Raw genomic sequence first — 10,312 nt, 5'->3', positions numbered from 1 at the left:
TCCTGCCCTTCTGCGGACCATATCCCTCTCTTCCCATCATATTCATGTGTTTGTCAAGACACCCCTTAAAGGTCACTACTGTACTTGCTTCTACTACCTCCCCCGGCGGCAAGTTCCAGACAAGCACCACCATCTCTGTTTGTGAGTGTACACGATAAAATCTGCACCACTGCCACCCAAAGTTTACCGGGTATGACCATCTTTACCATCAGCTTTTTTGCAGTCGACAACTGTCCTTCTCTTCCTGTACTTGTTCTTGACCTGTATCTCATGTGGCATTGACAACTCAGACACGAAACCTCAAATCTCACTCCACTGATTCTGTCAGAGCTGTTTTCTCTCTGGAAACAATTCAGTTTTGATTAACAGATTATCAAAAACATTAAATCTTCGTATATTGGAGCCGATCATTGACCCTGAAAGCACTGAACCCAAATCATTAGACCATCAGGATCTCATCTTCCTGATTCTCCTCGACACTGATTACAGGAACGTGCACAGTGTCAATTATACGCAGTCACACACTCCTTCCTGTCTTGTGCACGTTGTTAAAATTAGAACTTGTTCACCTTTTCACATTACCATTCAGTGTGACGAAAACAGAGCAGTGAAATTCTAATGTTGTTCAACAGATGCATCACAATAAGTTTTCCAACAGGTTGATGCTAACATTGCTCCTTGAATGTGGTCAGCTCTAGTTACAGTGAAGTCAGCAGAAGGTAACTTACTTATTTTGACAGGAGGAAGCAACAAGGACAATATCAATGTGAATTGCTGTGGGAAATTGAGATATGGGGTGATTTTCTTTCTCCCTGTTGTTCAAACAGGCACAAGGATCGCTCCTGGTTTCGATCTGGTGTAATTCCAGCTCCTCTTAATTGGTGTGCTGCACGAGAGAATTCAATTGTTATTCCCTGACTGGGAATCAAACGCCGGCCTCGAGTCTGGCGATTGTTGAGCCAATGTGCGTCTGTATATATGTGTGTGTTTTGCGAGAAACGTCTTGTTGCCGTATTCCTGAATTAGGTTAGTTCCACGGTGTAACGGTTAGATCGCTGCACATTGATTCCAGGCAGTGTTTTTCTCATCCTTTCACCTCTTGTTTAAATTGGGACAGATGAGTGATTGAATGACCCATGTAAGAGGATCCAGTGCTATCTGTGGCTTCTCTGCCTCTGAGCTCTTTTTTATTAATTTGCAATAGCCCTCTGGGGTTGATGCAAAGACGGAGAGAGTCATTATTTGCATCATCTGCAATGCGATTCATAGAATCACTGAATCACAGAATGACAGAATACGACAGAGCAGAAGAGGCCTTTCGGCCCATCGAGTTGGACAGACAAATAAAAGGTCCTAACGCCCCCACCTAATCCCATCTGCCAGCAATTGGACAATATCCTTGAATGTTATGGCGTGCCAAGTAAAACATCCAGCTACTTTTAAAGGATGTAAGGCATCCTGCCTCTAACATTTTCCCAGGCAGTTCATTCCAAACTGTTACCACACTCTGGGTGGAACAAAAGGTTTCTCTTCAAATCCGCACCCCCCCCTCCCCCCCCCCCCCCACACACACACACACACACACACAAACCTCCAACCTGTCACTTTTAAGTTGTATCCCTTCGCAACTGACCCTTCAACGAAGGGGAACAGCTGTACTCTATCCACCCTGTCTATGCCCCTCATCACCTTGAAAACATCAATCAGGTCGCCCCTCAGTCTTCTCGTCCCCATGAGAGAACAACCCAAGCCTATCCAACCTCTCTTTGTAACTTAGATGTTCCATCCCAGACAACATTCTGGTGAATTTACTGCACATGTTCCAGTGCGTTCACGCCCTTCGTATAATGTGGTGACCAGAACAGCACACACTACACCAGATGTGGCTTCACCAAAGTTCGATACAATTCCATCATGAGCTCACTGCTTTTGTAATCTCGACCCCGATTGATAAAGGTGAGTGCGTCTGTGCCTTTTTCACCACCAATTAACCTGCCTTTCCGCCTTCAGTGAGCTATGGACAAACACATCAAGGTCCCTTTGTTCTTCCGAACTTCCTAGTGTCATATTTTTCATAGCATATTTCCTTGTCACAACACTCATCCCAAAGTGTATTAGCTCACACTTTTCAGAATTAAATTCCAGCTTCCACTTTTTTGACCATTTGGCCATCTCGTCTATATCTTCCTGTAACCCAGAACACTCAAGCTCACTGTTAACCACCCGCCAAATCTTTCTGTAATCGGCAAACCCATTGATTCTAACCCCACATAGTCATCTATGTCATTTAGATAAATAAGGAACAATAGGGGAATTTCCTGAAGTTTCCTGAGTGTTTTGATTTCTACTATCTGAGGATTTAAAAAAATCATTCAGCAAACAAATTTAGCCAAGAAAACCAAAGTTGAATGGGGATTTGAACTCGGATGGCTGGATTCAGGAGCAAATGTGCTTAGTATTGCACCGCAGAACCCAAATCGCAAGTGCCAGCTGGAAATGGTCACTCAAAGAATTTGACCTCTTTCATTCAATGTTGCAGCAACAACAAGTGACAACATGTCAACAACATGTCATTATGTGCAACAATAAACAAGCAACAATGTGTCATTATGCGCCAACGTTGATATGCGAAAGAAACTCACAAGAAATTGTCCCCCAAATCCCCAGCAAAACATTTCTTCCCAAGCAGTATCGGGAGATATCAGAAGCAACAGCCATGTTTTAAAGGAGGGGTCTCCAAACTTTTCAGTACGAGGGCCACATCGTATATTTTACACATTTTCCGGGGCCAAAGGAAAAAAGAATAGTTTCATAAATGAATGAATAAAATTTAAATGAATGAATAAGTTTTATTTGGATCATCTTTGTAATCAGCATGATATGATTCAGAACAAAAGGGAAATGTGACAATTACAAAGAAACAATGCCGTGCTGAAACTGAGAAATGATATATAATGAGTAAAAATGTCAAACATTCGCAAATGCTTTGACAAAATAATCAATTACCGAAGTGCAGATGAGAAAAGTAGGCTGTTTTAAAGGGTCAAACACCCTGCAATAGAGTCATAAAAATACGGCCCATCGTGTCTGCACCGGTCAAGAAACCAGCTCGCCAACATTTGTATAATCTGCAAACTTACTGATGAAGCCTCCTACAACAAAAATCTAAACCATTGATGCAAAGCACAGATGCAAGGGCCCCAGCTGTGATCCCTTTGTGTCCCTCTGGACAGTGGCTTCCAGTCTGAAAAACCAGCCCTTGAATATCACCCTCTGTTCCCTGTCACTCAAACAATTTGGATCAAATATACCAAATTTCCTGGGATGCCATCAATGTTGTCACAGTTGTTGTTTCTGCCACATTGAACGAAAGAGGTCAAATGCTTTGAATGACCATTTGCTTAAGGGTTCTGTGGTGTAATGGTGATCACTCTGAACTTTGAATCCAGTGATTCGAGTTTAAATCTCGACGGACTCTTGTTTATTTTTGCCAATGTTGATGTTTGATTAGCTGAAGGAGATTTCGTCTAATTTTCGCACAAAGCATAAATCCAGAGGACAATTTGTCAGCCAGTTCAATTACTTTAACAATGCACATTGCTGAGCCTCTGGTGTGGTGTCAGGTACCTGCAACATCAATGTTTCTCCAACTTTTCGCTACACTTTAACTCCTCTGTTGAAAGAAAGAAGCAGTTGGTGTCAAACAACAACAACCATTCGACAGGAGCCTGGCTAAAATTGAGCAAGTGTGTCTGTGTGCGCGCGCGCGTGTGTGTGTACATGCACGTGTGCGTGCGCGTGTATGTGTGCGTGTGTGTGCGTAGGTGTGTATGTGTGTGCGTGCGCGGGTGTGCCTGTGTCTGTATGCGTGTTTTGGGAGAAAGGCCTCGTGGTTTAGGCACGGGCTCTGTCGGTTCTATTGTGTAAGCACTCTGCACTTTGTATCTAGCAATCTGAGTTCGAATTTCTGTGCAACCAGGATTCTTATCGTCCCAACTCTTGTTTAAATTGGGAGAGGATTTTGGGGAAACAGTTTGAAGGGCATTTTGTGTAAAATTCTCGGAAAGTTCAATTTTAAACGCTGAGGAAAGTTCAGCAAATTCCACTGAAATGACATTGCAGACGATGGAGCGAACTGCATCAAAAACAACGGGCCCGATTTGACCAAAACGTCGCGCCCGAAATCGCGGTAAAGTTGGGCGTCGGGCCTTGAACGCGGTGCACACGCGATTCCGAGCAGAGCGCGACTTTACCAACACCCGATTCGGCGCGGACCCGCCCCGCGCCTGGATCGGGCGGCCCGCCGATTTAAATGCATTAGCATGCATTTAAATAGACTTCATTAACGCACGCGCCCAACTCTACCACCAAATCCCACTTTACCACCGTGTGGCTCAATCCGCGTCTGTGTTTTTAACGACCTGGTCAATAAAAGTCGGAAGCCGGCGCTTCCTCAGTGAGGGTTGGCGAGGAGGTAGGCGCGTTGCGTTCGGAGGCTCCCCGGTACGTAGGTGTGTCTTGAGTAGCGGCCATTCCGCTGTCCCGGGTCCGTGGCGTCTCTGCTAATGCGTGCGGAGTGGGTGGGGGGGGGGGGGGGGGGAGGGGGGGCTGTAGCTGTGCACGAACTTCGATGTCCGTGTGGCAGCATGGACCTCGGGTCCTGCAGTTCACTTCAGGAGTTCTGCAGTACACTGAAGCTCACTTCAGGCTGAAGGATGAAGATGTGCACACAGTGCAGATAGCACTGCTGCAGCCTCCCAATGTTGCCAGGTGCTGTGTCTGTGTGCTGCATGTGGCTGGGGGGACTGGGGGGCATGGGGGGGGGGGGGCTGTGACTGTGTGCGGTATGTGGCTGGGGGGGGGGTGGGGGGCATGGGGGGGCTGTGACTGTGTGCGGTATGTGGCTGGGGGGGACGCTGGGGGGACTGGGGGGCATGGGGAGGCTGTGACTGTGGGCAGCATGTGGCTGGGGGAACTGGGGGGCATGGGGGGCTGTGACTGTATGCAACATGTGGCTGACGGGGCTGGGGGGCATGGGGGGGCTGTGACTATGTGCTGCATGTGGCTGGGGGTCATGGGGGGAGTGCTCTGACTGTGTGCAGCATGTGGCTGGGGGACTGGGGGACATGGGAGGGCTGTGACTGTGCAGCACGTGGCTGGGGGGCGTGGGGGGGTGCTCTGACTGTGTGCAGCATGTGGCTGGGGGACTGGGGGACATAGGGGGTTGTGACTGTGTGCAGCATGTGGCTGGGGGGCGTGGGGGGCTGTGACTGTGTGCAGCATGTGGCTGGGGGGACTGGGGGCATGAGGGGGCTGTGACTGTCGATGTGCCAGGGGCAAGCAGCGTTGCATGACTCCAACATTCGTTCATCCCCGCCTCCCCCCAATCCACCCCCGCGCCCCCTCCCCCTACCCACCCCCCCCTCCCCCCCCAACGCCACCCTGCCTTTCAGAGTGACGAGATGGCTTTCGGGATGCAGCTAATTGATCTGGCCGTTCTTTTGGTTGCTGCTGGAGATGAGGAGGAGGAACTGGAGGAAGAACTGCGGGCCCAGGAGGCCTGGGCTGTACCACCGACAGCACCAGAGGGAGCCGACCATCAGAGGCAGTAGGTGGCCGCCATTCCCCCAGGACGCGGGCTTTGGAGGAGGAGGGAGCAGAGACCCCGGCACTTCTGTGCACGAGTGTCCTTCGAGGAGATGTCGGACACCATATGCCGCCGACGTCTCCAATTCTGAAAGGAGACCGTGCGACACCTGTGTGACCTGCTGCAGGTCCTTGCGCCGAGGGTCAGGGGGGCACCCACTCTCAGTGGCTGCCAGATTGACGGCTGCCCTGAACTTTTATGCGACCGGCTCCTTCCAGAGCCCGAGCGGAGATGTCTGTGGCATCTCCCAGTCTGCATTCCACACCCGTGTCAAGCAGGTCACCGAGGCCCTGTATGCCCGGGCTGGGCGGTATATCAAATTTGACGTGGACCGGGCCCATCAGGAAGCCCAGGCTGCGGGGTTAATCGCAATTACGGGGATGCCGAATGTGCAGGGGCTGGTCGACTGCACCCATGTGGCCCTCAGGGCCGCACTGCCGGTTCCGCGACAATTTGTCAATAGGAAGGGGTTCCACTCTCTGAATGTGCAAATCGTGTGTGACCACAACATGACCATCATGCAAGTCTGCGCCAGACATCCAGGCAGTGTGCATGAGAGCTACATTATAAGGAGGTCTGACATCCCACTAGCATTTAAGGAGGAGCCCAGGCTGCGGGGGTGGCTCCTGGGTGATGAGGGTTACCCGCTTCTGACTAGGCTTATGACGTCTGTGCGGAGGCCTGTGTTGGAGACAGAGATCCGCTATAATGAGGCCCATGTGGCCACCCGCGCGACAGTAGAGAGGTGCATTGGGCTCCTAAAGATGCGGTTCCGGTGCCTGGACCGATCCGGAGGGTCCCTCGTGTACAGCCCCCTGGTCTTCTCCCGCATAGTGGTGGTGTGCTATGCCCTGCACAATCTGGCACTGCAGCGAGATGACCTCTTGGCAGAGGAGGGGAGGAAGTGGAGGAAGAGGAGGAGGAAGAGGTGGAGGAGGAAGAGGAGGCTGAGGGCACCGTGGAACACCTGTCAGGCAGTGCAGAGCTGGCAGCGCAGCGGAGGCATGCGAGGGCGGCTAGAGAAGGCCTGATCACCATGCGATTCAGTCGCTAGGGACTGGTGATTGTGGGATCCATCCCCACCGCCCCCCCACCCCCAACCCCGGAAAGTGCCTTCCAGTTATCCCACGCATTGTCACACCAGGGTGGTGGGCCTTGGTACTCTGTGCTCGCGATATATTTTCCAGGCAGGAGGGTGATGACAACTCACTACGCACTATTCGGATGATGCCCTGGTGCAAACCAGTCTGATTCCTGCCTGAGATAGTCATGCACGGTAGCACCTGGGCCCACGCCTGTCTCGTGGGTAAGGGATCCGAAATCCCCATACAGGGCCGTGGGGCAGGTGGGTTGGGGGACGGGCAGTCATCGCCCGTGGGGTATGAGAAACCAATGGCTACCTTTGCCTCCTTTGCTCAGTGGCACCGAATTGAGGGGCCACCCCAACTGATATCACCATGAGGTATCCATCGGGTGATGGTCAATGGGGCAGGGATGCTATTGGAGTCAAACTATGCGCAGGTGGTTGTGGAGGGAAAGCATTTATTTCCAATAAAGATGAGCTGGTGAAACAGTAAACCTGTGAAAAGAGAACACTAAGGTGCCTACAGTCCTTTCCAAATAGTGCAGCACTTCTCCCGTGCCATCCCAGTGCAACTACAACCTCCGAACCTTACGCTGCCTCGCACTACGCCTCAGTGACTCCCCGGAATGTGCATTGGAGGTGGAGGGGGCCAGCTGCCGACCTCGCCCCGTGGCCTGTGACGCGCATGGCGGGCGTCCTCTAGAGGCCCTGGACCCTGAGGGCCCTGGCCAGCTTCCAGGTGTCTGGGATGTTTCCATGAAACCCTCTTCATCCCGCTGCCCCTGAGATGCCCCAGTATCAGGAAGGGGGATTCGGAAGGTGTTGCCATAGCCATGGCCTCCTGGCTGGAAGGCCCCGGTGTGGGCTGGCGCCCTTCCTCCTCCCTGGGGGCCCCCTTTGGCCCCCGGGTCACTCCACGGGACACTGGTGCTTCTGCAGTGAGCTCCAGATGCTCCGGCATCACCTGACACTGCCAGTCCTGGAGGACCACCTGCGTCTTACCCATGGTGGCAGGCCCCCCTCGGCGGAGCACCCCCCCGACCTACCTCGATCGCTGGTCTCCCTCCACCATCCTTCTGACCTGCAGTCCTTCGACAACCTGCAGCAACTACCTGGCCTTCCACTGGCGTCCGCCGGAGGAGGGGAGGCGGGCTCGGATGGAACTCTGGTTGTGGGGGGACGGATGGACTTGGGAAAATCTTGCAAACTGCAAAGTATGTAGCATCCTCTTTGTGCTGCCTAATTATCTATGAGAAAGGTAATTAAACTACAGTGTCCCAGTGAGCAAGTAGTGACCTGTATAATACATTTGTGGTCTGTAACTGGATTGTTGATGCTCAAATGTTCAGAGTACTGTGGTGAACTTGGCAGAATTGTCCCCGTGGTGGAACTTGGTTGGCAAGAATATTCAAGGAGATTACTACATCTGGGAAACCAAGCATAGTGAAAAGAAGCTTGTATTGGCAACTCTTCTCTCACGTGCCATGGCAGACGTGCCCCTACTTATGAATGTGACTTGCATGGGCAACGTTGGATGCAGCTACTCTGCGTTTGGAGCAGCCTTGGATCCTTTATCATCTTGTTTTCAACTGAACATTGCACAGAATTAGAGGAATCCCCTTTGGAAGAAAATGTCAAAGTTATAATCGCAGGGACTAAAAACCTGACAGTCAAAAATAAGGGACAATATTTCAAAATGTATATCCCCCCATCCATGTTCTGGAATATTATCCCAGGTTTTTGACTGTCAGGTTTTCAGTTCCTGCGATTATACCTTTGACATTATCTTCCAAAGGGGATTCCTCTAATTCTGTGCAATGTTCAGATGAAAACAAGATGATAAAGGATCCAAGGCTGCTCCAAACGCAGAGTAGCTGCACCCAACGTTGCCCATGCAAGTCACATTCATAGGTAGGGGCACATCTGCCATGGCATGTGAGAGAAGAGTTGCCAATACAAGCTTCCTGTTCCACAGGAGCAGGCTGAGGGTAAGGGAGCTTGTTTGTGCACTAATTTATTTCATTATTTTTCAGTTAAATTTGTGAAAAAATCGGAGGTTTTTTTTCAAAACAGGAAAAAGGCCCAGCAGCAGCCTGGGAAGGTTTTGGAGGGTTTAAAAGTGCTTAACTTGGAGGTTTCAGCCTCATTGTTCCACAGGAGCAGGCTGAGGGTAAGGGAGCTTGTTTGTGCACTAATTTATTTCATTATTTTTCAGTTAAATTTGTGAAAAAATCGGTGGTTTTTTTTCAAAACAGGAAATAGGCCCAGCAGCAGCCTGGGAAGGTTTTGGAGGATTTAAAAGTAGGCCGCACCTTTGAGCGGGCAGCGTCGTTAGCGGGCAGTGGAGTGAGCAGGGGACAGAGTGATAGCTATAAGGGCTTTGGCTCACAGGGCTTCGGTGATGGCGAGGAAGGTTGTTTGTTTTTCTTCTGTTACACCCCCTTTTTGTTTTATCTCCCAAAAACTAAAAAGGACATGGCTGGTATGAGTGGGAGGCCAGTATACTGCATTCGGTGTGGGATGTGGGAGGTCCTGGAGACAACTTGCCTCCCGGAAGTCCATATCTGTGCCAGATGTGTGGAACTGCAACTCCTGAAGGGTCGTGTAAGGGAGCTGGAGCTGAGGCTCGATGAACTCAGTTTAGTTAGGGAAAATGAGAGATTAATAGATAAAAGTTATAGTCAGGTAGTGACACCAGGGTCTCGGAAGGAAGACACGTGGGTCACAGTTAGGAGGGGTAATAGTCAGAAGGGTGATGTGCCAGAAAGTACCCCAGTGGCAGTCTCCCATAAAAGAAAGGGATGGGCAACAGATGGGAGAAGGGAAGGGAGTGAGCAGTCTGTGGAGGGATCCCCTGTGGTTGTCCCCCTCCAAAATAGGTATATTGTTTTGGATTCTGTGGAGGGGGATGACCCTCCAGGGGTAAGCCACGAGGACCAGATCGCCTCCACGGAGACAGGCTCAGGGGTCCGGACGGGAAAGAAGGGGTTTAGGAGAGCGATAGTTGTGGGGGACGCAGTGGTTAGAGGCACGGACAGGCGGTTCTGTGGGAGTGAACGAGAATCCAGGATGGTAGTCTGCCTCCCTGGTGCCGGGGTACTGGATGTCTCCGAGAGGGTAGGAAGCATATTTTAAAAGGAAGGTAGTCAAACGGATGTGATTGTACACATTGGTGAAAATGATGTAGGTAGGAAGAGCAGGGGGGTCATACGAGAGAAATTCAGGGAGTTGGGTGCTAGACTAAAAAGTAAGGCCTCCAGGGTAGCAATCTCTGGACTGCTCCCGGTGTCTAGTGCAAGTGAAGCTCGGAACAGGGAGATTCTACAGTTGAACGCGTGGCTAAAGGACTGTTGCAAGAGGGAGGGTTTTAAATTCATAGATAACTGGGAAATCTTCAAGTCAGGATGGCAAATGTACAGAAAGGATGGGTTACACCTCAACTGGAAGGGAGCAAATATCCTGGCTGGGAGTTTTGCTAGAGTGTTTCGGCAGGATTTAAACTAGTGTGGCAGGGGGGTGGGGAACAAAACAGGAGGTCAGTAAATACTGAGGCTGGGGTTGAGCTGGGGGCCAGGGCAAGG

This window comes from Mustelus asterias, unplaced genomic scaffold (assembly GCF_964213995.1).
Source record: "Mustelus asterias unplaced genomic scaffold, sMusAst1.hap1.1 HAP1_SCAFFOLD_260, whole genome shotgun sequence".
Lineage (NCBI taxonomy): Eukaryota > Metazoa > Chordata > Chondrichthyes > Carcharhiniformes > Triakidae > Mustelus > Mustelus asterias.
Note: the sequence above shows the minus strand (reverse complement) of the source record.